Here is a 26,090-nt window from a genome sequence, read left to right as displayed (position 1 = left end):
CTCCAGAATCCAATAACTCAGTCTTCCAATATGTTTTCACGATCAAAACCAGCTCTCGAAGTGTGTACTGCGCCTGCAAAAGCCTGCGAACGAATCATTAATTTGCTCGTTATTGTCACGGGGCTCGAACTACACACTCACAGACTTCGCTAACCGCAACTGACGAGCCTACGAATGAAATAACACGAGCCGAGCAAGCGTGGGTCTTATAACGGATCTTTTACGTTGGGATAAATTTATTTTATTTTTTGTTAGATGTTTTCGTTAAATAGCTGAATAAATTGTAATTAGGAATGATTTAATTAAGCAGAGTAGAGAAGATAAAGTCAAAGAGATGTTCATTGGGCGGACATTGTCGAACGTCATTGCGATGTTCGGTTGTTAAAACAAGTCGTTTGTGTTCCGTTCTGCTGTTCGGTCGTGCGTGTATCTGAAAGGAATTAATTCGGAGACTAGAATAAAGTTTCACATAATACTTACGAATCGATGTTCCGACAAAAGGGGTTAACGTCAGTGTTAATTTGAATTGTGGGCGACAGGATTAGTTTTGACAGATACGTGAAAACGGACGTAACGAAAGTTGTTCGCATATCATCCTTGAACGTGACTTTTTATTTAATTAACGATTGCGGTCTCATTAAAAGCTATTATCTCATGATCAGGATCAATCCTTCTTTCCTCCTCGATAGTAATCATTCATAAACATTTACGTCATAATAAGAAGGATTATCAATGAAAGTGATGTTAAATGCAATTACGTGTTATTCCGTTAGTGTGGAACCGACGTAATATCTCTGAAGTGACATTAGTGTTAAATACTGAACTGAGATTGGAAGTAAATTGAAATTAGTGAACATTTGATACTGAGACTATAGAAGCAGAAACGCTTAAGGTTTCTCTTCTCTAAAATGGAAAAATAGGTACAAACTTTAACTCAATAGTTGACATTATGTACTGGAAAGACATTAGCATTCCATACTTATTTTGACGACGCGCTGTTAAACAAAGGAACGTTGAGTCTCTGTACGAGTAATAAAATTAAATCTAAAAACATAATTAATAACGGCGAACTCCGCTTTAACAAAATGTATTGCGTGTCGTCATCGGGCAATAACTGCTCAATCCTGGAGACTTGTGTGGTGAAATTAGAAATCGGGCATACAAAACAAAATAAAAATCCATTCAAGCTACAGTGGAGTCGGCACAACACGTGGGCAGTTATACACTGCACTGCACAAAGAACTTCATGTGCAGAGACAACAATCAACTTGCCAACAACTCGCGATAGGCCTGCTTCTCCCAGAGCTTATGAGATCATTAAAACAATTTTCACGTTACTACGAGCTTTCGGAGGGAAATTATGACGCAGTGAAGTAGTTCAGATTTATGTGGATCGTCCTGTACAAGCATGTTCGCGCTAATTTTCAGCCTGCCTCGTGATATGAATTTGGACGAAATCGATTATGACCAATGGGCGCGGCCCTCTCGTTAAAAGAGTTTCCAAGTACTGCCGCTCGCTCTCAGTCGGCGGGCACTAAGCCAGCACGTGGCGCCGCCTGGTCGCTCGGCGTGGTCTGGCTCGGTCAGCGCCCCCTCGCAGTGTGTCAAGGCCGCCGCTCCCCCCCCCCCCCCCCCCCAACACCACAGGCCTCTTCAGTTCGCGTCCTCAACCCCCCCCCCCCCCCCCCCCCGCCAGCGTGGCCCACTTGCGATCGCTCTCTCTGCCAGGGCCGCCGCACCGCACCGCAAATACACACTCCGCGAGGACGGAGAAAAGTGCCACGTTCCAACCCGCGATACGTCTATCCGCCAGTAATGCTGTCCGAGCCTGACTCATCTGCTCCCCTGCTGTCTTCCATTTACAACTGCTTCACTGAGATACAACTGTCGATTATAGTTAAAGTTGCAATGGCTCTTAATTTACGTGACCACTCCAACCTCAGTTATCGATACCAGTAACAGCGAGACTTTTGGAGAAAGGAGAACCACTTGCATGAATATCAAGAGCTTTGATGGAAACCCAGTTCTAAGCAAAGAAGGGAAAGCAGAAAGGTGGAAGAAGTATATAGAGGGTCTATACAAGGGCGATGTTCTTGAGGACAATATTATAGAAATGGAAGAGGATGTAGATGAAGATGAAATGGGAGATATGATATTGCGTGAAGTGTTTGACAGACCACTGAAAGACCTGAGTCGAAACAAGGCCCCCGGAGTAGACAACATTCCATTAAAGCTACTGACAGCCTCGGGAGAGCCAGTCCTGACAAAACTTTACCATCTGGTGAGCAAGATGTATGACACAGGCGAAATACCCTCAGACTTCACGAAGAATATAATAATTCCAATACCAAAGAAAGCAGGTGTTGACACATGTGAAAATTGACGAACTGTCAGTTTAATAAGTCACAGCTGCAAAATACGAACGCGAATTCTTTACAGACGAATGGAACAACTGGTAGAAGCCGACCTTGGGGAAGATCAGTTCGGATTCCGTAGAAATGTTGGAACACGTGAGACAATACTGACCCTACGACTTATCTTAAAAGAAAGATTAAGGAAAGGCAAACCTACGTTTCTAGCATTTGTATACTTAGAGAAATCTTTTGACAATGTTGAATGGAATACTTTCTTTCAAATTCTGAAGGTGGCAGGGGTAAAATACAGGGAGCGTAAGGCTATTTACAATTTGCACAGAAACCAGATGGCAGCTATAAGAGTCGAGGGGCATGAAAGGGAAGCTGTGGTTGGGAAGGGAGTGAGACAGGGCTGTAGCCTTTCCCCGATGTTATTCAATCTGTATATTGAGCAAGCAGTGAAGAAAAAAAAAGAGGGTATAAGATGAACATCAACAAAAGCAAAACGAGGGTAATGGAATGTAGTCCAATTAAATCGGGTGATGCTGAGGGAATTAGATTAGGAAACGAGACACTTAAAGTAGTAAAGGAGTTTTGATATTTGGGGAGCAAAATAACTGATGATGGTCGAAGTAGAGAGGATATAAAATGTAGACTGGCAGTGGCAAGGAAAGCATTTCTGAAGAAGGGAAATTTGTTAACGTGGAGTATAGATGTAGGTGTCAGGAAGTCGTTTCTGAAAGTATTTGTAGTGGTGGTGGTTAGTATTTAACGTCCCGTCGACAACGAGGTCATTAGAGACGGAGCGCAAGCTCGGGTTAGGGAAGGATTGGGAAGGAAATCGGCCGTGCCCTTTCAAAGGAACCATCCCGGCATTTGCCTGAAACGATTTAGTTGAAATCACGGAGAAACTAAATCAGGATGGCCGGAGACGGCATTGAACCGTTGTCCTCCCGAATGCGAGTCCAGTGTGCTAACCACTGCGCCACATCGCTCAGTGAAAGTATTTGTATGCAGCGTAGCCACGTATGGAAGTGAAACATAGACGATAACTAGTTTGGACAAGAAGAGAATAGAAGCTTTCTAAATGTGGTGCTAAAGAAGAATGCTGAAGATTAGATGGGTAGATCATGTAACTAATGAGGAGGTACTGAATAGGAGTGGGGAGAAGAGAAGTTTGTGGCGCAACTTGACAAAAAGAAGAGACCGGTTATTATTGCATTTTCTGAGGCAGCAAGGGATCACCAATTTAGTATTGGAGGGAAGCGTAGAGGGTAAAAATCGTAGAGGGCGACCAAGAGATGAATATACTAAACAGATTCAGAAGGATGTAGGTTGCAGTAGGTACTGGGAGATGAAGAAGCTTGCACAGGATAGAGTAGCATGGAGAGCTGCATCAAACAAGTCTCAGGACTGAAGACCACAATAACAACAACATGTACATACAGCGACATACAGACTTTTCCAGCTGTCGTCCTCTTATTTCTTGTCACAATGCTCTTCAAGGGCTATCTGTCACGATCATTCAACATACACACTTTGGTCCGCGTTGTGAGTAAGCGGATGATGTTTATCCCCAGTTCCCTGTATGTGGTAAAATCGTCGATACGGTGCCTCTTGAAACACCAGACACTTCGTCTCCTTTGGTTACAGAAGCACCTACCATACTAGCGACAACAATTTACCCACGGTGGAATTCAGTAGTTCTGACTTAATGCACTCTCACCTACACAAAACAGTATACTGGCCACGACTGACGTTTGCAACGTATTGAAGAGGTTGCATAGATGCAGTTCCAAATGTGGAAACTGGTTTCAATTACGATTCTGTTTAGGATCTACGGCTGACAGTGTCACAAGGTGTAGAGAACGACGGACAAAAATCAGAATGGTGACCAGTTGCAGCTTTCCTTGACACAAAAGCAGAGAGCGATAACACTGGACATAAGAATGACACCATGTATCATTTCAGACATGCTTCGGTCGCGAGACGGTGGACGTAAGCGTATATGGATGCTCAGAGGAGAACAGATTCCATCCTTAATCATCATACGGGCCCCCCACGTGATGTGATGGTATGCAGTGATATTAAGTACGGAACACGATCACCTCGGTCTTGTATAGACTACTGGTTCCCAACCACCCTTAAACTGTTACCCGTGAGTGCAGTTAGACGTTAGCTAGTACTTGGAACATTTTAATTTTTAAAATGATGAAAGATGAATAATATTTAACTTGTGTGTGTGTGTGTGTGTGTGTGTGTGTGTGTGTGTGTGCATCGCAAACGCGACCCACAATTCCTTCTCAGATAAGAAAGCTAATTATCCACATTATCAACAGTGAGGGTAGACACTTTTTACTAACGATAACTCCCCTACGTTACTGCTCTTCATTGTGGCACTTGCTTCACCTGCTCAGTGCAATCCCATTTAATGTCAACCAAGTTAAAATGTGTGCACCATTCTTGCTATTCGTAAATCAGTTGATCTCTGCACTCCTTAATCCTGAACTGGCAGAAATTGGAAGACTTGGGGCTGTTAACGTCTTGTGTCTGACCCCGGCCACTAATCGTAATAGCAATAATGATAGCAATAATAACACTCTGTACAGCACTTTAGTAGCTCTTATGTAGTTATCGCTGTATCGTGCTCTCAATTAATTCATTTATCTGTTTTGAAACGAGTAATGGAGCAATTTATGAACTACCGCAGGCACTATCTACAATTTAAAAAATGCATTTTCTTGAGATATTTGGCATGTGTTAAGTATATGTCTCACTTTTATAATAAGCGATATACGGGACAAAACACAATATATGTGTGTGTAGTTGGTGGACTACGTGATGAACCTGTAACCTTCAACGCACTAGTGCTACTAATTGAGAAAAAGTAATTATTGGTAACTTATGAAACCAGTATTAGAGTCTTAAAAAATTATGATGATGTACTGATATTTTGAAAATAATTTAATTTCGTGGCTGAAACAGAATAGTAACGTTTAGTTTTTATCCCTCAGAAAACTTCGTTACACCTCAGGGGGTAATTACTCGCAGATCGAGAACCACTGGGCTGGGTGGTGCTGATGAGAACAGGCGTTACATTTGTTACGTATTTCGGCCGGTGGGTGTGCCCTATCTTCATTGTTTCAAGGACGTTATCTTTCAACAAGATAACGGAAGACCGCATGTTGCACGTGCTACCCTGACCCGTCTGAATGCAGAGGTTGTTCGACTGCTGCCCTGACCAGCGCGTCCGTCTTTCTCTTCTCGAGAGGAAACGTCAGATCTTGAATTACCGAGAGAAGATCACGCCACCAATCGCCCTTACCTGTAACCTAATTTCGATTCGGTTTCGAACCCCTATCGGACGAAAGCCATTGTTGTTCGCGGTAGCTTCCCTGTGTACTTGTACCGCACCTTGCATACCCCAAAATCCCCTATAAATTTAATCAAGTGTTGCTCATACTGTATCTTATAGGCATAATAAGTGAATTTTTGTTACTTACAATCCAGTACTACACGATAAAAGCTGCATAAACTGTATGTCAAAATTTTAGCCGTATCGCTCAGGGCCAGCATGAAACCCAAAATGTCGGTAATGCTGGTGCGACAAAAGGACCGCAGAGAGCCAGTCGAAGTGTTAGCTGAGGCAAACAGCAGCTTTGTGACTACATCGAATCTGGACTCCAGGGAAGAGTGAAAGTGTAGGCGCCTGGCCGTCTTGCCGGCGTTTCCTGCTTTCTCCGTCGCGCTGGAGGGCCGCGGCTAGCTGCCGGCGGCTGCACTTTCTTCTGGCGCTACACGCGACTAGGAGCTGGCTGGCGCTGTTGACACGCTAAGCGCCTCTGACTTTCACTCTTCTCAGACACACCCGCTTCCTCGGCGGGATCATCGATGATGGGGTTATTCACAGATTACCCGAAACAATATGACCACTGCGCACCGAAACACTGAATGACAGTTGAAATTACAATTAAATCAATACCATTAGCTGTTGACGGGCGTCGATATACATAAACGGGGACAGCTGAAAACGTGTGCCCCTACCGGGTCTCGAGTCCGGGATCTCCTGCTTACATGGCAGACGCTCTATCCATCTGAATCAACCGATGGCACAGAGGACAGTGCGACTGCAATGATTTATAGGCGGTACGCTCCCCGTGAGACCCACAGTCTCAACGTATGCTCCACACACTACATTCGTAGTGTCTCTGCCATTATACCCATTACTCACGGCAGACAATCCACCTAGTCCCGTAAGAATTCAGGCAAATCGTGTGCATCCACACTGAAGAAGACCATCAGCCTTAAACGATATGAAGATGGCATCTGTTCTTTTGGACGTCCGAAAGAAAGGAGAACCTGCTCAGGAAAATTCAGAAGACCACGAATATTCAGGACTGTTATACTCCATTAATTCCCAGCCATCTTCCTCCTCAGCAAAAGTTTCTGATACACGTTGAAGGTCAACGTTTGGAAGTCAAAACTCCAAACGCCGGCCTATCACAGGGGTAAATGTCCCCTATTTTATCTGTAAAAGCCAACGGCCTTGCCACTGTGGTAACACCGGTTCCCGTCATATCACCGAAGTTAAGCGGTATCGGGTTGGTCTAGCACTCGGATGGGTGACCATCCGGTCTGTCAAGCGCTGTTGGCAAGCTGGGTGCACTCATCCTTTGTGAGGCAAACTGAGGAGCTACTTGATTGTAGAATAGCGACTTCGGTCTCGTAAACTGACATGCGGCCGGGAGAGCGGTGTGCTGACCACGTGCCTCTCCACATACGCATCCAGTGACTCCTATGGATTGAGGATGACACGGCGGCCAGTCGGTACCGTAGGGCCTTCCAACCCCTGTTCGGGTGGAGTTTATTAGCAAAAGAAGGGTTCGGGGGGAAACCAGATAACTCACTTGTTTGTGAAATTTTTTGCTGCAGCTCAGACTCATCACACCAGTCTGGTGAAAGGCTAAAACTGAAAAAAAAAGCGAGTCCAGAGATATTAGCACTGAAAGTGTTGCTATAAGGATAAAGACCCAGATAGGTCCATTTTACAGAGGAGAGAAGTAGGCAAGTCAGTGGAGACTCATTTAATGTTTGAATATTTTCTCACTACTCATAAATTAATGAAGTGTATCAAAAACAATCATACTATCTAAAAAAAAATCTATAACTGTTATGTTATTTCAGGTATGTGAGTAAACAATGTACTGTTGAAAAAGAGCAAACTCTCCAGTTTCACATGGTTCCCGCTAGGGTTGGGTTTGGTTGTTTGGGGAAGGAGACCAGACAGCGAGGTCATCGGTCTCATCGGATTACGGAATGTTGGTAAGGGAAGTCGGCCGTGCACTTTCAAAGGAACCGTCCCGGCATTTGCCTAGAGCGATTTAGGGAAATCACGGAAAACCTAAATCAGGATGGCCGGACGGGGCTTTGAACCGTCGTCCTCCCGAACACGAGTCCAGTGTGCTAACCAATGCGTCACCTCGCTCGGTCGTGATTTTCTATCAGAAACGTCACGGCACGTAAGAGTTGACGGAAAGTCATCGAATAAAACAGAGTGATATGCAGCGTTCCATAAGTAAGGGTTAGGTCCTCCGCGCTTTCTAATCTATGAAAACGGTTTAGGAGAAAATCTGACCTTTGCAGATGATGCTGTCATTTACCGTCTAGTAAAGTCAACAGAAGATGAAAGCTAATTAGAAAGTGATTTAGACAAAATTTCTGTATGGTGCGAAATGTGCCGAAAGTCTCTAAATAAAGAAAAGTGTGAGGTCATCCACATTACAAAAAGAAATCCATTAAAGTTGCGTTATTCAATAAATAACACAATTTAACTAAATAAATAGGAATTACAATTACGACCAACTTAAATTGTGAAGCTCACGTAGCTGATGTTGTGGGGCAGAAAGAGAAAAGAGAAGATCCAACAGGTTTCTTGTCCCTCCTCTGGTACAGTACTACTGCGGGATCCTTACGACATAAGAATGACGGAGGACATCGAAAAAGGCAAAAGAATGGCAGCTGTTTTTGTATTATCCCGAAAATGTGGGTAGAGTGTGACGGATACGATAAGACAGCTTGGGTGACAGTCATTAGAACAAAGGCGTTTTTCCTTGTGGCGAACTCTTATCACGAAATCCAATCAGCAATTTTCTGCTTACAGTGTCAGAATAATTTGTTGTCTCCAGCCTCAATAGGAAAAATGATCGTCGTAAAAAAAATAACAAAAACCAGTGCTCATACAGAAAGATTTAGGTTTTCATTTTTCCCAGGGGGGGTTAGAGGGGAAAACGGTAAAGAAATAGTTTGAAGGTGGTTCGAAGAACGCTCTGCTAGACACCTAAGTGTGAATTGCAGAGAAATCATGAAAATGAAATAAAAATTTTCAGGGGTGACGGGGAAGAGCAGATCAACTCAGAATAGAAAACAACAGATCAGAGGATCGCACAGACTCGCATTCACCATTTTTCTCGAAACTTATAGGACCTGGGGGCCAGTGCACGGACATCAACTTCCTCAACGATCACGGTGAAATTTAACATATTATAATTATAATGACAATAGTAACGTAGTGTAACATGTTTATAATCATGGAGTTTGACACTAATTTGCTATATCAGGATGGCTGGACGCGGGATTGAACCGCCGTCCTCCCGAATGCGGGTACAGTGTGGTAGCCACTGGGCCGCCTCGCTCGGTTTCCCGCTAGGTAACAGCAGTGTGCGCCACTTCAGTTCTAGTAAAAGTGGTGTCGGGACAACTGAAAGCGTTTTGTGTTCAACGTTTTGCGCATTGCGGGTCAGTAATAACTGATCAGCGTGACTTTCGTACTAGGTATGGTGTGGATCCTCCTACAGCATAGAGCATTAGACGATGGCAAGAAAAAATTCCGAGGAATGGGTTGGTTGTGTTACGGTGTAAAGACAAGCGCCGGCACAATAGAGCAAAGAGGGGTGTGACAAGGCGTCAGCCAATCGCACGCTGACCGACCCCGCTCCAGGACGACAACGCGACAGCAGCGGCTCCTAGGTGAAGAGGACATAAGCGCCGCGCTCGACTATTCGTCGCCCAGTCGAAGAGAAGCTTCAGGACTAGAGACTAGAACAGAAGCGTCAGCTGTACTACTTCCCTTGTATTAGGAATTGTATATACTGCTGAGGCTTGTTTATTTTGTATGTCGCCCTTTGCTTGCGACACTTCTGTGTAATCTACATCTACATCTACTGCAAATCACATTTAAGTTCCTGGCAGAGGGTTCATCGAACCACCTTCACAATTCTCTATTCTTCCAATCTCGTATAGCGCGCGTGAATAATGAACACCTATATCTTTCCGTACGAGCTCTTACCGTTCCTCCCTATGTAAGTCGGAGTCAACAAAATATTTTCGCATTCGGAGGAGAAAGTTGGTGATTGAAATTTCGTAAGAAGATTCCGTCGCAACGAAAAATGCCTTTCTTTTAATGATGTCCATCCCAAATCCAGTATTATATTTCTTAAGTATTGACATTTATTCTTTTGTAATAAAACTCGAATGTTGTCTAGCGATCCGAGAAAACAGGTTTCCTAGACACCGCATATTTGACGACTAGGCAAGATTTAATACTTCGTATAAAGGCAAATCGCCGGCCGTCCCCAAGCGCCGGACACAATGTCGAACGCATCCTCCATAGTTTCACAAGGTGCCGCAAAAATCCGCTCGCCGTGCAGCTCTACAGTTCAACACGCTCCCGATGCCAGTCTGGCATATGTTGCGTCGACGTTTACACATGAAACCACACAAAATTCAACTACTCCAACGTCTTTGACAAGGTGACAAAGCCGGCCGGAGTGGCCGAGCGGTTCTAGGCGCCTCTGGAGCCGCGCGACCATTACGGTCGCAGGTTCGAATCCGGCCTCGGGTATGGATGTGTGTGATGTCCTTAGGTTGGTTAGGTTTAAGTAGTTCTAAGTTCTAGGGGACTGATGACCTCAGATGTTGAGTCCCATAGTGCTCAGATCCACCCAAGGTGACAAACAACAACGGGTGAAGTTCAGTAATTTCGTTCTTGGCAAAACGGACGATGATAATTTTCTTCCACGCTTAGTGTTTAGTGGTGGTGGTGGTGGTTGTTAGTGTTTAACGTCCCGTCGACAACGAGGTCATTAGAGACGGAGCGCAAGCTCGGGTTAGGGAAGGATTGGGAAGGAAATCGGCCGTGCCCTTTCAAAGGAACCATCCCGGAATTTGCCTGAAACTATTTAGGGAAATCACGGAAAACCTAAATCAGGATGGCCGGAGACGGGATTGAACCGTCGTCCTCCCGAAGGCGAGTCCAGTGTGCTAACCACTGCGCCACCTCGCTCGGTAGTGTTTAGTGACGGGGCAACATTTCATTCAAATGAAAAGGTGAACAGTCATAATATGAGAATATGGAATCCAGAACAACCACATGAAGTTGTGCAACATGAGAGGGACTCACGAAACTTTAATGTGTTTTGTGCAGTTTCACGGAAAAGGTGCATGATCGATTTTCCTCTGTCGAGAACACTGTTACAGGAAGTACGTATGTCGATATGCTTGAGACCTCTCTTTTCCCTCAGTTGGAGACTGATTCGAACGACTTCATTTACCGAAAGGATGGGGCACCACCACACTGGCATCTGGAAGAGCGGGTTTCATAAAATTACAGTATTATTGTACGATGGATCGGTCGCATTGGACCAAATGATTCAGCCTTACATTACTGGTCTCCAAGGTCACCTGACCTGACTGCATGTGATTATTTCTTGTGGCGGTTTATAAAAGACTCTGTTTATGTGCCTCCGTTACCAACAAAAAGGCATGAACCGAGGCATCGCATAGCAGCAGCTGTGGAAGCTGTAACTCAAGACATGCTCGCTGCTGTGTGGGAATAATTTGAATACCGCACTGACATATGCCGTGAATATCAAGGGGGCATATTGAACTCCAGGAAATGGCATGAAAAAAGCAACTTTTTGAATTTCCCGTTCATCAAAGAACAAAATCCATTGTATATGTTTATTAGTTTCAGAAATATAGACGTGCCAAATCGCATGATTCTTTTTGATACACACTGTGTTTCTGCTGTACAGGACGTGTAATACTGCTATGTCTGTGTAGCCTCTTGATTGCCTATGTATCCTTCGTCGAGGCAGAGTTTACATAGCAAGTTTTGAAAGTATTTCGATATTACTTGAATTTTCACAGTCGCCAAAATCTGGAAGTGATACGCGACTTTGACAGGTGACAAGTGCGTAAGCATCCTGTCTGATCACCAGCATCCATTCATGTCCATTGTGCATTGCGACGGACTTAGGCAATTCCAGCAGGACAATGCGACACCCCAAACGTCCACAATTGCTGCAGACTGGCTCCAGGAACACTCTCCTGACTTTCAACCATTCCGCTGGCCACCAAACTCCCCAGACATGAACATTATTGGTCATACCTGGGACGCCTAGCAACGTGCTGTCCAGAAGAGATACCTTGCGGGCTTATGGACAGCTCTGCAGGATTCATGGTGTCAGTTCCCTCCAGCATTACTTCAGACGGTCGAGTCCATGCCACGTCGTGTTGCGGCACTTCTGCGTACTCGCGCTTGCCTTACACGATTTTAGGCAGCTGTACCAGTTTCTTTGTCTCTTTAGTGTATATTGGCATATCAAGTGACTGGACCGTCGTCATCTGCAGTGTGTCCATAAAGTCTGGGTGCATAGGGAATTCTAATAAGTAGTACTAATTCAAATTTTAATCACTTTAATGTTAATAAACAAAATTTTCAACATGATCTCCGTGCTTTTCAATGCATAATTTAATGCGCTTAAATTTTTAATCTTCATCGAGTAAACTTCCTTTTTCAGCATATCCCAGAAAAATAAATCAGGGGGAGGAAGGTCTGGCGAACGTGGGAACCACTCCACATGACCTCTTCTCCCAATCCAGTGAGGAACATTGTCATTCAACCAGTGTCTAATAGCTGCAACAAAAGGGGCAAGTACACAGTATTGCTGAAACCCATCTGGTAGTCCCTCACCCAAACGCTCAGTTTGAGGTATCAGTTTGTCTCTCAGAATGTTCAGATAAGTGTCACCCGTTACATGTTCATCAAAGAAGGAAGGTCCTAGCAGATGAACTTTCTACAAACCACACCACACCATCACCTTTTGGCGGCCTTGCAGTTCAAATGGTTCTGAACACTATGGGACTTAACATCTGAGGTCATCAGTCCCCTAGAACTTAGAACTTCTCAAACCTAACTAACCTAAGGACATCACACACAGCCATGCTCGAGGCAAGATTCGAACCTGCGACCGTCGCGGTCGCGCGATTTCGGACTGAAGTGCCTAGAACCGATCGGCCACAGCGGCTGGTCCTTGCAGTTCGCATGGACTCATCCAACGTCTTTAGTAAAGCTAATATCTTCATCCAAATTACACATTTCGATGCGTCGACCGGTGTTATCCTCATTTAAATGATGCCTGGATTTTGTGGATGGTTGACCTCGGAAAACATACCTCCGTGCATGTCTGATGAAGTGATTTAGTTTGGCTAGCATAAACCTTTGCCAAGGTACCCTCTTTCGTTTCATACGAAGTCTGGAACGGGTTTTGTCCAACACATTACCTGTTTCTTTAAACTTAGTTATTAATTAACCGACGACAATAAAACAAATAGGGTGATGATGAGGATGTCGAAAGTTAAATTCTTACGCAATTTTGCGATACGACTGTCGTTCTGGCCCATTTAAAGGAACCAACTCCAGTCGTTCTCCTTTAGACAGAGCCATCATTGAACCTGAAAAAAAAAAAACAATATTCATTAGAATTGCTAGAATTTGGCTCTGGCTCTGAGCACTATGGGACTTAACATCTATGGTCATCAGTCCCCTAGAACTAAGAACTACTTAGACCTAACTAACCTAAGGACAGCACACAACACCCAGCCATCACGAGGCAGAGAAAATCCCGGACCCCGCCGGGAATCGAACCCGGGAACCCGGGCGTGGGAAGCGAGAACGCTACCGCACGACCACGAGATACGGACGTGCTAGAATTTATTTTATTATTAATTTATTAATATTTATCAATATTTACAGAATATTTACTGGAATTTTTTAGAATTCGCCACGTACTTTCTGGACACCTTGTAGATACATGTTTTTTGTAATTTCCCTAAGTCGCTGAAGGCGGATCCCGGGATGGCTCCTTTCCTGGCCCGATCTTGTGCTCCTTCTAAATGATCTCGTTGTCGATGTGACGTTAAACACTGATGTTACTTCCTTTCTTTAAAAGAGCCACTGTGCGAAAAGTGCACCGTGAGTATTTCTATTCAGAGATTCAATAGCGGTGTGAAACAGCGTGAGGCATGTCAGAGACCGCGGTCGAGTGTTGTTGATTGTAACAACGGTCAAAAGTGCCGCAAGTCACTCGACATTCAGTGCCGGATAACACCAAGTAGTGAGCAGTCACGCCAGCCGGAATTACACATTTGCTACAGAGTACAAAAGGCAGTATTCTGCACGAGTACTTCCGCGCACAGCAAGTTACAGGGCACGGTTGTCAGCGTGGCCTTGTTGTAAGAAGACCGTTATCGAACGATCGAAGCATGGAAGGAGGTCGCCTGGATTGATGAGCCGTGTTACTGGTAGACGGCGGGTCATGAGAACGTTGAAATCCAGATGAGGAGATGAATCACGCTTGCTAATAGGGCACCGTGGAAGCATCTATATCCATGTGCTTACCGTACAATTCACACTTAATCGGCTCAAATGGCTCTGAGCACTATGGGACTTAACTGCTGCGGTCATCAGTCCCCTAGAACTTAGAACTACTTAAACCTAACTAACCTCAGGACATCACGCACATCCATGCCCGAGGCAGGATTCGAACCTGCTACCGTAGCGGTCGGTCGGTTCCAGACTGAAGCGCCTAGAACCGCTCGGCCACTCCGGCCCGCCACAGTTGTTTAGCAGAGGTTTCACAGAAACAGTTTCAGGCTGTTTCTCTACAGTTCAGTTCTCGAATAGCACGTCGGTAGGAGAACACCTAAATCTTCCCATACGAGCTCTGATAACTCTTATTTTCTTACGGTGGTGGTATGTCCCTGCGTACGTGGAAGCCAACGAAGTATTTTCTCATTCGAAGGAGAAAGTTGGTGGTTGTAATTTCGTAACAACGTCTCGCCGCTACGAAAACTGCCTTTTTCTTGAATGACTGTCAGACCATGTCGTTTATTAGATACCCAACATTCTTTCCCCTATTTCACGATAACGAGCTGTCCCTCTTTGAACTTGTTCGACGTCGTCCGCCAACCCTATCTTGTAGGATCCCACACCCCGTCGCATTTCTCCATAAACAGTCCCGTCCACGGTATCCAGAATGTGGTAGATAGCGGCGCCCAGATAGATGCAGTGTTCTTTGATTTCAGTGAGGTATTCGATATAGTTCCGCTATGCCGCCTATCTGATAAACTACGAGCATAGGGAGTATCATACTATCTGTGTCACTAGACTGAGGAGTTTCCTGTAAACAGAACGCAAAATGTCATTCTTGATGGAGAGAAGTCTTCAGAAGTAAAAGTAACTTCAGGCATACCCCAAGGGAGTGTTACAGGCCTATTACTTTACACAACATGTATAATTGATGCAATAGACAATATCGGAAGTTCGGTGGGGCTACTGCTGTATACCGAGAAGTCGCAACGCTAGTAAAGTGTAGCCAAATGCAGGAAGACATGCACATGATCGATGCTTAGTGCGGCTAGTGACAATTGAACCTCACGTAAACAAACTTTTTTCGTGGAAACAGACAGAAAGATCTATAGCTGTATGACTACACGATTGCAGAACCATCACTGGAAGCAATTATTTCCGTAAAATATCTAGGAATATACGTACGGAGCGATTTAAACTGGAACGACCGCATAAAACTAATCCAGGAAAGATAGATGACAAACTGATAATAGTTGGAAGAGTACTCTGGAATTGTTGTCCACCAATAAAGGAGGTAGCTTACAAAACCCTCGCTCGCCAGTGCTTTAATATTGCTTATCAGTCCGGATGGAGTAACTAGAGAAGATCCAAAGAAGAGCAGAGTATTTCGTTGCAGGTTCATTAAGCAAACACCACAGAGTTACGGAAGTCATCAACCAACTCCATGGGCAGACGTTGTAAGAGAGGCATTCTTCATCGCGGTACGGTTTACTATCAACAGTTCCTAGACCCAACGTTCCTGTAAAAGTCAACAAATATGTTATTTATTTTTATTATTTATTTATATATCATATTCCACTTTCTTGATTACAGCAATGACTGTTATAAACGGAACTACATGTGCATGTGTTTTGATGATAACAACTTATTTTCTTTTCTCTCTTTTTTTAACATGAATTAAGTTTATATTGTCTCTAATAATATTTTTCCTTGTCCTAATTTTTTTCTGCTAATATCACTCTAACATTTAGACACTGCTTCCTCTGTCGCGAAGATGTAATTACACTGATTCGCGCCCACACAAAGTCTTACTGGCAATCTTTCTTCCCGCGAACAGGGAAAGGAAAGGCAGGAAGGGGGGGGGGGGGGGGAGGGATGGTAAACAAAGTACCCTCCACCACATACCGCACGGCGGCTTGCGTAGTATAAATGTAGATACAGATAGGTCTGGAAAGGACGGACAAGCTTAGTGCATGCAGCCCCTTTAGTAGGTTTGTTGCATCTTCTAAGTGTTCTGCCAATAAAACGGGGTTTTTAGCTCGCTTTCCACCCAATTGTATTTGATGGTTGCAGTTTACGTTGTTCATGACTGTAATCACTACATATTGAATTCAATCAACAGCCTTTGAGTTCTCGTGATTTATCACGCAACCGAAATTTAACAATTATTTTTTTCGTTATTCAGCGCACTTTGCGTTTTCTCACCACCCCCGATATCTTAGCTAAATAATTTTGTAGTTCGTTTTGATCTTCTCATGACCTGACTAGATCGTAAATAACAGCAGAGTCTGAAAAGAACGTAAGAGGGCTGCTCAGGTTGTCTCTTGAATCGTTTATGTAGATTAAGAACGCCCTTCGGGGATCCCAGATGCAGAGTCCGCTCAGGATAAGGTAACCGATGCACAGTGACCAATCTTCGTCCAAAGCGCTGGTCGCGTTCATTCGTTTGTTCGGAATGGGAGGCCGAAGTGGTGACCACTTTTCGGCCAGTCGGCGGTGGCAGAATCGAGGCGCATGCCCTACAATACGTCTCTAACAATTTTACAGAAACTATTCAGTAAAAAAATTTCATTTTTGCGATACTTATGGCTTAATATGTCAGCTTCATGGTGATGTGCCCATCGTTTCGTTGGTGGATATATTTATTATGAAATTTACATGAAAGTAACAAACTGTACGAGATTCAAAAAGTTAGCAACGAAAAATTGATATCGCTATGTTTTTGCATTTGCTGCATATGAAAGTTAGTTTTCTTTAGACTTGTTTGGAGGTCTCAGATCTGCCACCAACCTCGTGAAAATTGATGTAGCACACTCATTTTTGATCGTACTGGGCCAGCAATAAAGCCAGATTAATATATCCACAATATTCCTCATGTTTCATAAACGATTTGAGTTATCGAAATGAGATTGGGACAGTAAGAGAATATTTTGCCGTATGGTTATTATTCAAAACCTGATTATCATTCATGTTATTGCACTAACTACAGATTTTTTCCATGAATGAATGTAATTTTTATGGGCCAGAAATGCTGTTGGTTTTGAATCAACGTAAGTGAAGACTTTACACTTTATTTTGTACTGAGGCTGTGCTTTGCGTCTATGCAACATGTTAGAGAAGCGACACTGCGTAAGCTGTGCTGTGTTTTCTCAAAGGAAGCAAATTTTAACATGTCAACAAGAGGAATGTGTAGGTTTTACTCAAAATTCGCCTCATGACGTTTCTCCGAAAGATACAGATGGTTAACTAGCCGGAATTCATTTTAGATACTAATCAAAGCAGTCGTGACAAACCTGTTTGAATGGTCGCCATGCAGGGTTTCCACTTAATATTTACAAAAAAATGTGAGCGTAGGCTTCAGTTTGGCACGGCACTTCCCCTACAGCGCCACGTCACCACTCTCCCCACAAGTGCCCTGCCGACTGCGCTTCTGCCGTCCACGGTATTCTGTGCGGACCCGTAACTTCTTTTTCTCTATGTCAATTGCTATAGAGATCAGAAATCTTCAGGCACTTCTCTCTCCCTTTTGTATGGACTGTCCCACCATGTGATAAACCTAATAACACGATTCTGTATCAGTTCGATGTCTATTGTCACGACTACTCCATAACGACTTTAAACAGTGGAAAAAATAATCAAGAAATAGTGACAGTAGTGTTTTCTAAGCGATTTACTGTACAGGTGCAGCGTTTCCAACAGTTCCAAGTATTCCATTCGTCTTCCCTAATACCGAATTTACGTGCTTGCCCGATTTTATATCGCGTTTTGGTATTACCCGTAAATTCGAATACAATGCTTACTGCTGAAGATATTCATCACTAATCTTGTGATGAGATGCTATCGGGTTCTTTCTCTTTGTTAATGGTGTTAGCTTACATTTATCTACATTTAAAGAGAGCTGCCATTTTTCTGTCCAAGGTCTCTGTACTTCTGTATTATCGTACAATGACAATACTTTCCTGTAAACAGCATCGTTAGCGAACAGTCTGATAATGATGCTGATTCTACCGGCTAAAATTTGCTAATAGTTAGTCTGTGACATTTTCACTAACAAACGATACAGAAGCTGCAGTTCTAACATCTGCCACACCACGCCCATCACTTTTGGAGAGGGGATGGAGTGGATGGGCTATGACTTTATCAAAGCCATAAGAAACTATAACGATTATCATTCAATATACACATTTTCTTTATTGGTTATACTGGTTTCGAGTTTTTAATGACCTTCAGCAACCCTATAAAACAAGAATTAATGTTTCAAGTGACGAGGCATTTGTCTGTCTTAAAAAAACTGCAAGTGACTATGCATGTGGTTATGAGGCTTTTGAGTATCCTAAGAGAATCTCCAAGTCACGACAGTATTTGGCTACTGTAAGAAAACCGCCAAGTGGCTTGGCTATTTTACTACAATTGAAAGGGACTAATTATTTCTATTCAAGAATTCCTCTAGCTTATGGTATAGGAGCTGTTAAGAAGCTCATCCTTAATATACATTTGAAAATACTTTTTCTATTTATAGACTGTTTTATTCCTATGGGTAGACTGTCAAAGTAGCTGCTGTTACGTCGCAGGTTATTACGGGATAACATTTATTGCAGTAAGATACGTAGATGTGGAGCCAGTGGCTGCGAGGAAGCTGCAGGAAGACGCCTCACCTATGAATCACCATGCAGCTGACGCTATGTGGCCGTGCGAACGGGCTACCGTGTCACCTACTACGAACGTACACTACTGGCCATTAAAATTGCTACACAGCGAAGATAACGTGCTACAGACGCGAAATTTAACCGACAGGAAGAAGATGCTGTAGTATGCAAATGATGAAGATGCTCTGGTATTCAAACGATTAGCTTTTCAGAGCATTCACACAAGGTTGGCGCCGGTGCCGACACCTACAACGTGCTGAGATGATGAAAGTTTCCAACCTATTTCTCATACACGGCGTTGCCTGATCAAACGTTGTTGTGATGCCTCGTGCAAGGAGGAGAAATGTGTACCATCACGTTTCCGACTTTGATAAAGGTCGGATTGTAGCCTGTGGCGATTGAGGTTTATTCGTATCGCGACGTTGCTGCTAGCGTTGGTCGAGATCCAATGACTGTTAGAAAAATATGGAATTGGTGGGTTCAGGAGGGTAATACGGAACGCTGTGCTGGATCCCAACGGCCTCGTATCACCAGCAGTCGAGATGACAGGCATCTTATCCGCATGGCTATAACGTATCGTGCAGCCACGTCTCGATCCCTGAGTCAACAGAAGGGGACGTTTGTAAGACAACAGCGATCTACACGAACAGTTCGACGACGTTTGCAGCAGCATGGGCTATCAGCTCGGAGACCATTGCTGCGGTTACCTTTGACGCTGCATCACAGACAAGACCGCCTGCGATGGTGTACTCAACGACGAACCTGGGTGGACGAATGGCAAAACGTCATTCTTTCGAACGAATTCAGGTTCTGTTTACAGCATCATGATGGTCGGAACCGTGTTTGGCGATATCGCGCTGAACGCACATTGGATGTGTAGTCATCGCCATACTGGCATATCACCGGGCGTAATGGTATGGGGTGCCATTTATTACACGTCTCAGTCACCTCTTGTTGCATTGACGGCACTTTGAATAGTGGACGTTACATTTCAGGTGTGTTACGTTCCGTGGGTCTAACCTTCATTCGATCCCTGCGAAACCCTACATTTCAGCAGGATAATGCACGACCGCATGTTGCAGGTCCTGTACACGCCTTTCTGGATATAGAAAATGTTCGACTGCTGCTCTGGCCAGCCCATTCTCCAGATCTCTCACCAACTGAAAACGTCTGGTTAATGTTGGTCGAGCAATTGGCTCGTCACAATACGCCAGTCACTACTCTTGATGAACTGTGGTATCGTGTTGAAGCTACGTGGGCAGTTGTACCTGTACACGCCATCCAAGCTCTGTTTGACTCAATGCCCAGGCATATGAAGGCCGTTATTACTCCCAGAGGTGGTTATTCTGAGTACTGATTTCCCAGGATCTATGCACCCAATTTGGGTGAAAATGTAATCACATGTCAATTCAAGTATAATATATTTGACCAGTGAATACCCGTTTGTCATCTGCATTTCTTCTTGGTGTAGCAATTTTAATGGCCAGTAGTATATATTAATATCTCCTCCGGATCTAAATAAATCATAGTGAATATTAACAAATTGTTTTCAAACTTGGTATACTTCATTTTGTTATTCAATAGAAGATCTGATAAAAATAACAGTTTTCTAACTATTATAGTTTCGGAGATTGAGAAAATTACCTAAAAACCTTTACACCTAGGGTGTAAAATTCAGCTAGGAACAATAACTGTTTGTCTTTTGTTATCAATTGAAATCATAAGTTCTCAAAGTGTAGAATTATTTAATTGGGATTCTTATTTTCAAAATCCTCAATCATTTTCCTTTTCGTACTATGAAATTCATGAAAAATTAATATCTGTTTATTATGTGGTTGTGGGAATAAAGGGTAATGAAAGAGAGTGTGTATGCGGGACCTGCGTAAAATTTTACTTTCTGTAAAAATTACGCAATCGGACCGTGGGAAAGCTGTATTATACCCACATTGCTGATGACGTATGTTAGCGTGTGATTGCTTTTGTAAGAAGGCAGCCAGAGTATCAGTTTAAAGTGTAATCGGTTTCTAACTTAATTTCAAAATTATTTTTCATTTCGGTAATTTTTAATAATACAATATATTCGTATTTACATTTTAGAATGGCGCAAATTACTTTCTGAAGAGTGATTGGCTTAGGCAAGTTTTAGTACAGAATGATGTCGAAGGATCAACCTAACTGGTCAGTCAGACTGATCAGCCAAACAGGATTAAGCTGTTCTCGCGCGCGCCAGCTATGGACATGGAAGGTCATGGTAAATGTCACGGTGCTCATTATGTGTAAAATGAAGAAATATTGAGTTCTCCCGTTTAGTACGATTCGCGACTAAAGCTGTCGCAGTGAACAATTTGATGAAAGTTTGATGTTTCTGGATTGTTTTGTTGGAAAGTTACTAGCGCGTGAACTTTCGGACTGGCATATTCTGTATTCGTTTATGGAGTATTTGGCTCCACACGTCTTTTATGTAAGACCACTGAATGAGACCGAATGTAGAACTCGAAAGTAATGGTGAATCAGAGATTGTGAGATTGCAAACATGAGCGAGTCGGACTTGTGTATATTTCTGGTTGCTCTGCGTGTGAAGACTGGGAACTGAAAACGATACTATAGTACCTCAGTAAATGTGGACTTCATAGCCATAAACGTATGTTATTAAGCTGGCTTGAAATTTTAGGACCCTTATTTCAGTCAAAAATACACCATATTACCACCCGAAATCTTGATAGTTAGAAACTTTCAGGAACTGTTTCCGCCACTAGAGTTACGCAGACTCTGCTGGGTAGGTATTAGGCGCCGTTTTCTTCAACGCTGCTTTTTCGCCGTCTAGTAAGTACCTACGATTGCAGAGTGAAGGGACGTCTAGCGGAAGCCGTACCGAGGTAAGTGGACATTTAATATGAACAGTACGACGAATGTTTGAGACATATATTTAATCCCGCCCCGACACACTGCGTATTGTGCACTTTTTTGAGCGAGTTAGACTGATTAAAGGATAACGCTGTTCATTTTTCCTTTTAGCGTCCTTGTGAGTATCTCTGTTGTTTTCAACCCAACAAGTAATCCTAACCACGGGATACACTTCGATTTGTTTTGAATGTGTAGAGCAAATTAAGAGGCACATATTTTTTATACATGCTCATACCACCATTAAAGGGGTGGGGGGCGGGAACATCCCTTGAAGAAAACTGAGTTCATTTTTGCTTTAAAAATGTGATACCGTTTGTGACCACTGTCATGAAACTGCAATTGTCGGATGTGCTTGGTGCACAAAATCAAACTACATTCAGCATTTTTTGACCCAAAGAATTCTGCACTTCCTCACTATTGTACAGATTTACAGTAATCTTACAACAATTGTGGGGTCCTGCACTCTTGTCGCTCATAGGGTGCCTGAAAGGACGTTACTTTCTCGGAATGCTATGCAACTGTTCAAGCAAATCACATTAATAGTTTATATTATTATAAAGAATTTTGACAATACTTAATTTGTGTTTACAATGGTGTCGCAAGCGATGGGCGACATGCAAACAGTCAATGTCTTTGGGTATAGACAATGTCCATACAAGGAATGGGTATGGATCAGTAATAACTACTATCATAGTGCCGGTATAGTACTGTGCGGCCGAGGCAGGCAGAAGCGGCGCTTATGTTCTCTTCTTGCAGAGGCCGCTTCTGTCGTGGTGCGGTCCTAGCCAGCGAGCTATTGGCTGACACAGTCTCCCAGCCTTCTATGCTTGTGCGTTCTTGACCTTCGTGCCGGCGCTTTTGGTTACGCCGGAGCAACAATAATGTAAAAACAATTGCAAACGTAACATAATTAAATCTCAAAAGGTTGCAACTTGAAAAGAAACAGGAATACACAATAGATAAAAGGAAAACATAAACACAACAAAAAATATTTCATTAAATTAAAACTATTTATTATATACACCATATATATACATATATATGGTGTATATTTATGTGAGAGAGACTTACTAAACAACCCAATATAACAATTAGCATTGGACACATAGCAGATGCATGTACTGTATACAGAAATATTTCTAGCTTAGTTCTGACAACTGCATCATTGGAATACCAGTTGATCTTATATGATTGAATTTGGTATTAACAATGCTGTGGGTTTTGCTATTAGTCAAATGAAGAAATGTAAAAGAAAATGGGGAGGGAGAGGAATAAATTCGGAAAAAAAGAATTTTTCACCGTATACCTTTTACTTGAAGATTTTTTGTCTCTTTTACCGTTTCAACAGTATTCATTCAGAAATATCATACTTAATTATTTCAAGGGGGTGGTTCACCCCTTTAATGGCCATAAAGGCACGCGTAAGATGATAAATCTTTTATTTTGCTTTACTCTACAACATGTTCAAAGCTGATCAAAAACAAAGTGTATCCCTTAGTTAGGTTTACTTGTAAGGTGGACTGTTGATAACAAATTTCGTAGATGCATAAATGCAGTGTGAGGCTTCGTTAAAAATCACAGCTGCTTCAAGAAATGGCTGCAAGACATACATGTGTGAAACACACACATGCTTTTAATTACTTTCTTTTGTGCACTGAGTACATTTTGCCTTGGTGATGAGTTGTTGCAGCAAACTATACCATAAAATATAAATGAACGAAAAATGCAAATTATGTCAAATTACTCACTTCTATATCCCCAAAACTGGCAGTTATTCATGTGGAAAAAGTAGTCGAAATCAAAAGTTTTAGCAGGACTACTATATGGTTTTTGCACTTAAAGTTTTCATCAGTGTGCACACCTTAGCTTCGAACTTTACTCTGTTTACCAAACTAGGTTAACAGCAGCTGGAGTGAAACTGAATCAACAGTTCTTTTTCTTTTCTTTTTTTTTTCTCAAAGTTTAGAACTAACCCATTTGTGCAAAACCATTCAAAACTTTTCCATAAACTTAATTTACTATTATCTCTATAGATGGTTCTTTCCTCGACATCACAATAGTTGTATATGTGGCAATAGGACTAACTCAAAAATGGTTCAAATGGCTCTGGACACTATGCGACTTAAGTTCTGAGGCCATCAGTCCCCTAGAACTTGAGAACTACTTAAACCTAACTAACCTAAGGACATCACACACATCCATTCTCGAGGCAGGATTCGAACATGCGATCGTAACTGTCGTGCGGTTCCCCACTGCAGCACCTAGAACCGCTCGGTCAACACGGCCGGCTGGACTAATTCGGTACTGATTCAAATAAAATGATAGATCATTAACGAGAACAATAGTAAACAAACGATCGAGCCATGTGGGACTCCTACTGTAATTTCTCTCCATGCAGATCATGTGGCGTCGCTCTTTGTACACTCCTGGAAATGGAAAAAGAACACATTGACACCGGTGTGTCAGACCCACCATACTTGCTCCGGACACTGCGAGAGGGCTGTACAAGCAATGATCACACGCACGGCACAGCGGACACACCAGGAACCGCGGTGTTGGCCGTCGAATGGCGCTAGCTGCGCAGCATTTGTGCACCGCCGCTGTCAGTGTCAGCCAGTTTGCCGTGGCATACGGAGCTCCATCGCAGTCTTTAACACTGGTAGCATGCCGCGACAGCGTGGACCTGAACCGTATGTGCAGTTGACGGACTTTGAGCGAGGGCGTATAGTGGGCATGTGGGAGGCCGGGTGGACGTACCGCCGAATTGCTCAACACGTGGGGCGTGAGGTCTCCACAGTACATCGATGTTGTCGCCAGTGGTCGGCGGAAGGTGCACGTGCCCGTCGACCTGGTGATCGTCGAGGGGACACTGAATAGTGCACGGTACATCCAAACCGTCATCGAACCCATCGTTCTACCATTCCTAGACCGGCAAGGGAACTTGCTGTTCCAACAGGACAATGCACGTCCGCATGTATCCCGTGCCACCCAACGTGCTCTGGAAGGTGTAAGTCAACTACCCTGGCCAGCAAGATCTCCGGATCTGTCCCCCATTGAGCATGTTTGGGACTGGATGAAGCGTCGTCTCACGCGTTCTGCACGTCCAGCACGAACGCTGGTCCAACTGAGGCGCCAGGTGGAAATGTCATGGCAAGCCGTTCCACAGGACTACATCCAGCATCTCTACGATCGTCTCCATGGGAGAATAGCAGCCTGCATTGCTGCGAAAGATGGATATACACTGTACTAGTGCCGACATTGTGCATGCTCTGTTGCCTGTGTCTATGTGCCTGTGGTTCTGTCAGTGTGATCATGTGATGTATCTGACCCCAGGAATGTGTCAATAAAGTTTCCCCTTCGTGGGACAATGAATTCACGGTGTTCTTATTTTAATTTCCAGGAGTGTATTAATCAAACGTCTTACGACAACTTTGTGAACTCTGTTTCTTAATAAGAACTAAACCTCACATGTGGTGAACTATGTGTTCCATAAAAACTTCTCTAATGAAATATTAGGGTTGACCCAATCAAATCCCTTCGACGAGGCACAGCAGATCTCAATTGGTCATATTTTTTCAGTTTAAGATTTTATTATGAGCTCAAAAATATATAAATAACTGAGTAGTTAAATGAATAACTGTAGGTATATTAATTATTAGTCCAAATTGTTCGCCGAGTGCGAATTTCATGACATCAGCTTCAAGGAATGTTTATGGACTACCCAGTATTGACATATGGAAATTTGTGCAGGATCGTGAGTCGAACTCAGATTTCCCACTCGTCGTGAGCAGTCGCCTTAACCATTTTAGCAATTCGTTCATACTTTCCAGCTCGACCCAAACCTCCACAAGTGACAGTACATAAAGACAACGATATAAAGATGTGGACTGTGACATGGCGGTTTGGTTTAGGGGGGGAAGCGTGCAAGGATAGGCGACTGCTCGCAATGAGCGGGAATTCCAGGTTAGAGTCCTTGTACGGCACAAATTTTCGTATGTCACAACTGAGTGATACATCTAAACCCTCTGCAGCTGATGCCATGAAATGCGCATTCAACGAATAATTTGGTATGATGTTTCATATAGCTGCTGATCGTCAAATCATATGTAAATAACTTTGATTATTATCACATGCAAGCAGCATTAACTTATGTGAGACTCTGATAGTGGCATAATTATAACAAATACTAACTGAGGGGCCATTCATTGCGACGCGATACATTCTGGGCTCTGGAAATTCAATCCTGGTGGAATGACATTACATACATTAGTTTTCGTGTCTATATTTATGTAACTGTGACAGCATTTGACGTTGTATATGAACTTAAGGAACCTGTAATTGCATCGTTTTGGATCAACGTCGGACGTATCAAATTTTAGCCGAGATTTTTATAATAGGGTATCCCAGCCAATGGAAGTGTGGAGATAAAGGAATAGATAGTTGTTAGACCAATATTTATTGCATTGTGGCTGATTA

This window comes from Schistocerca gregaria, chromosome 3, assembly GCF_023897955.1.
Source record: "Schistocerca gregaria isolate iqSchGreg1 chromosome 3, iqSchGreg1.2, whole genome shotgun sequence".
Lineage (NCBI taxonomy): Eukaryota > Metazoa > Arthropoda > Insecta > Orthoptera > Acrididae > Schistocerca > Schistocerca gregaria.
This window is presented reverse-complemented; position numbering follows the sequence as displayed.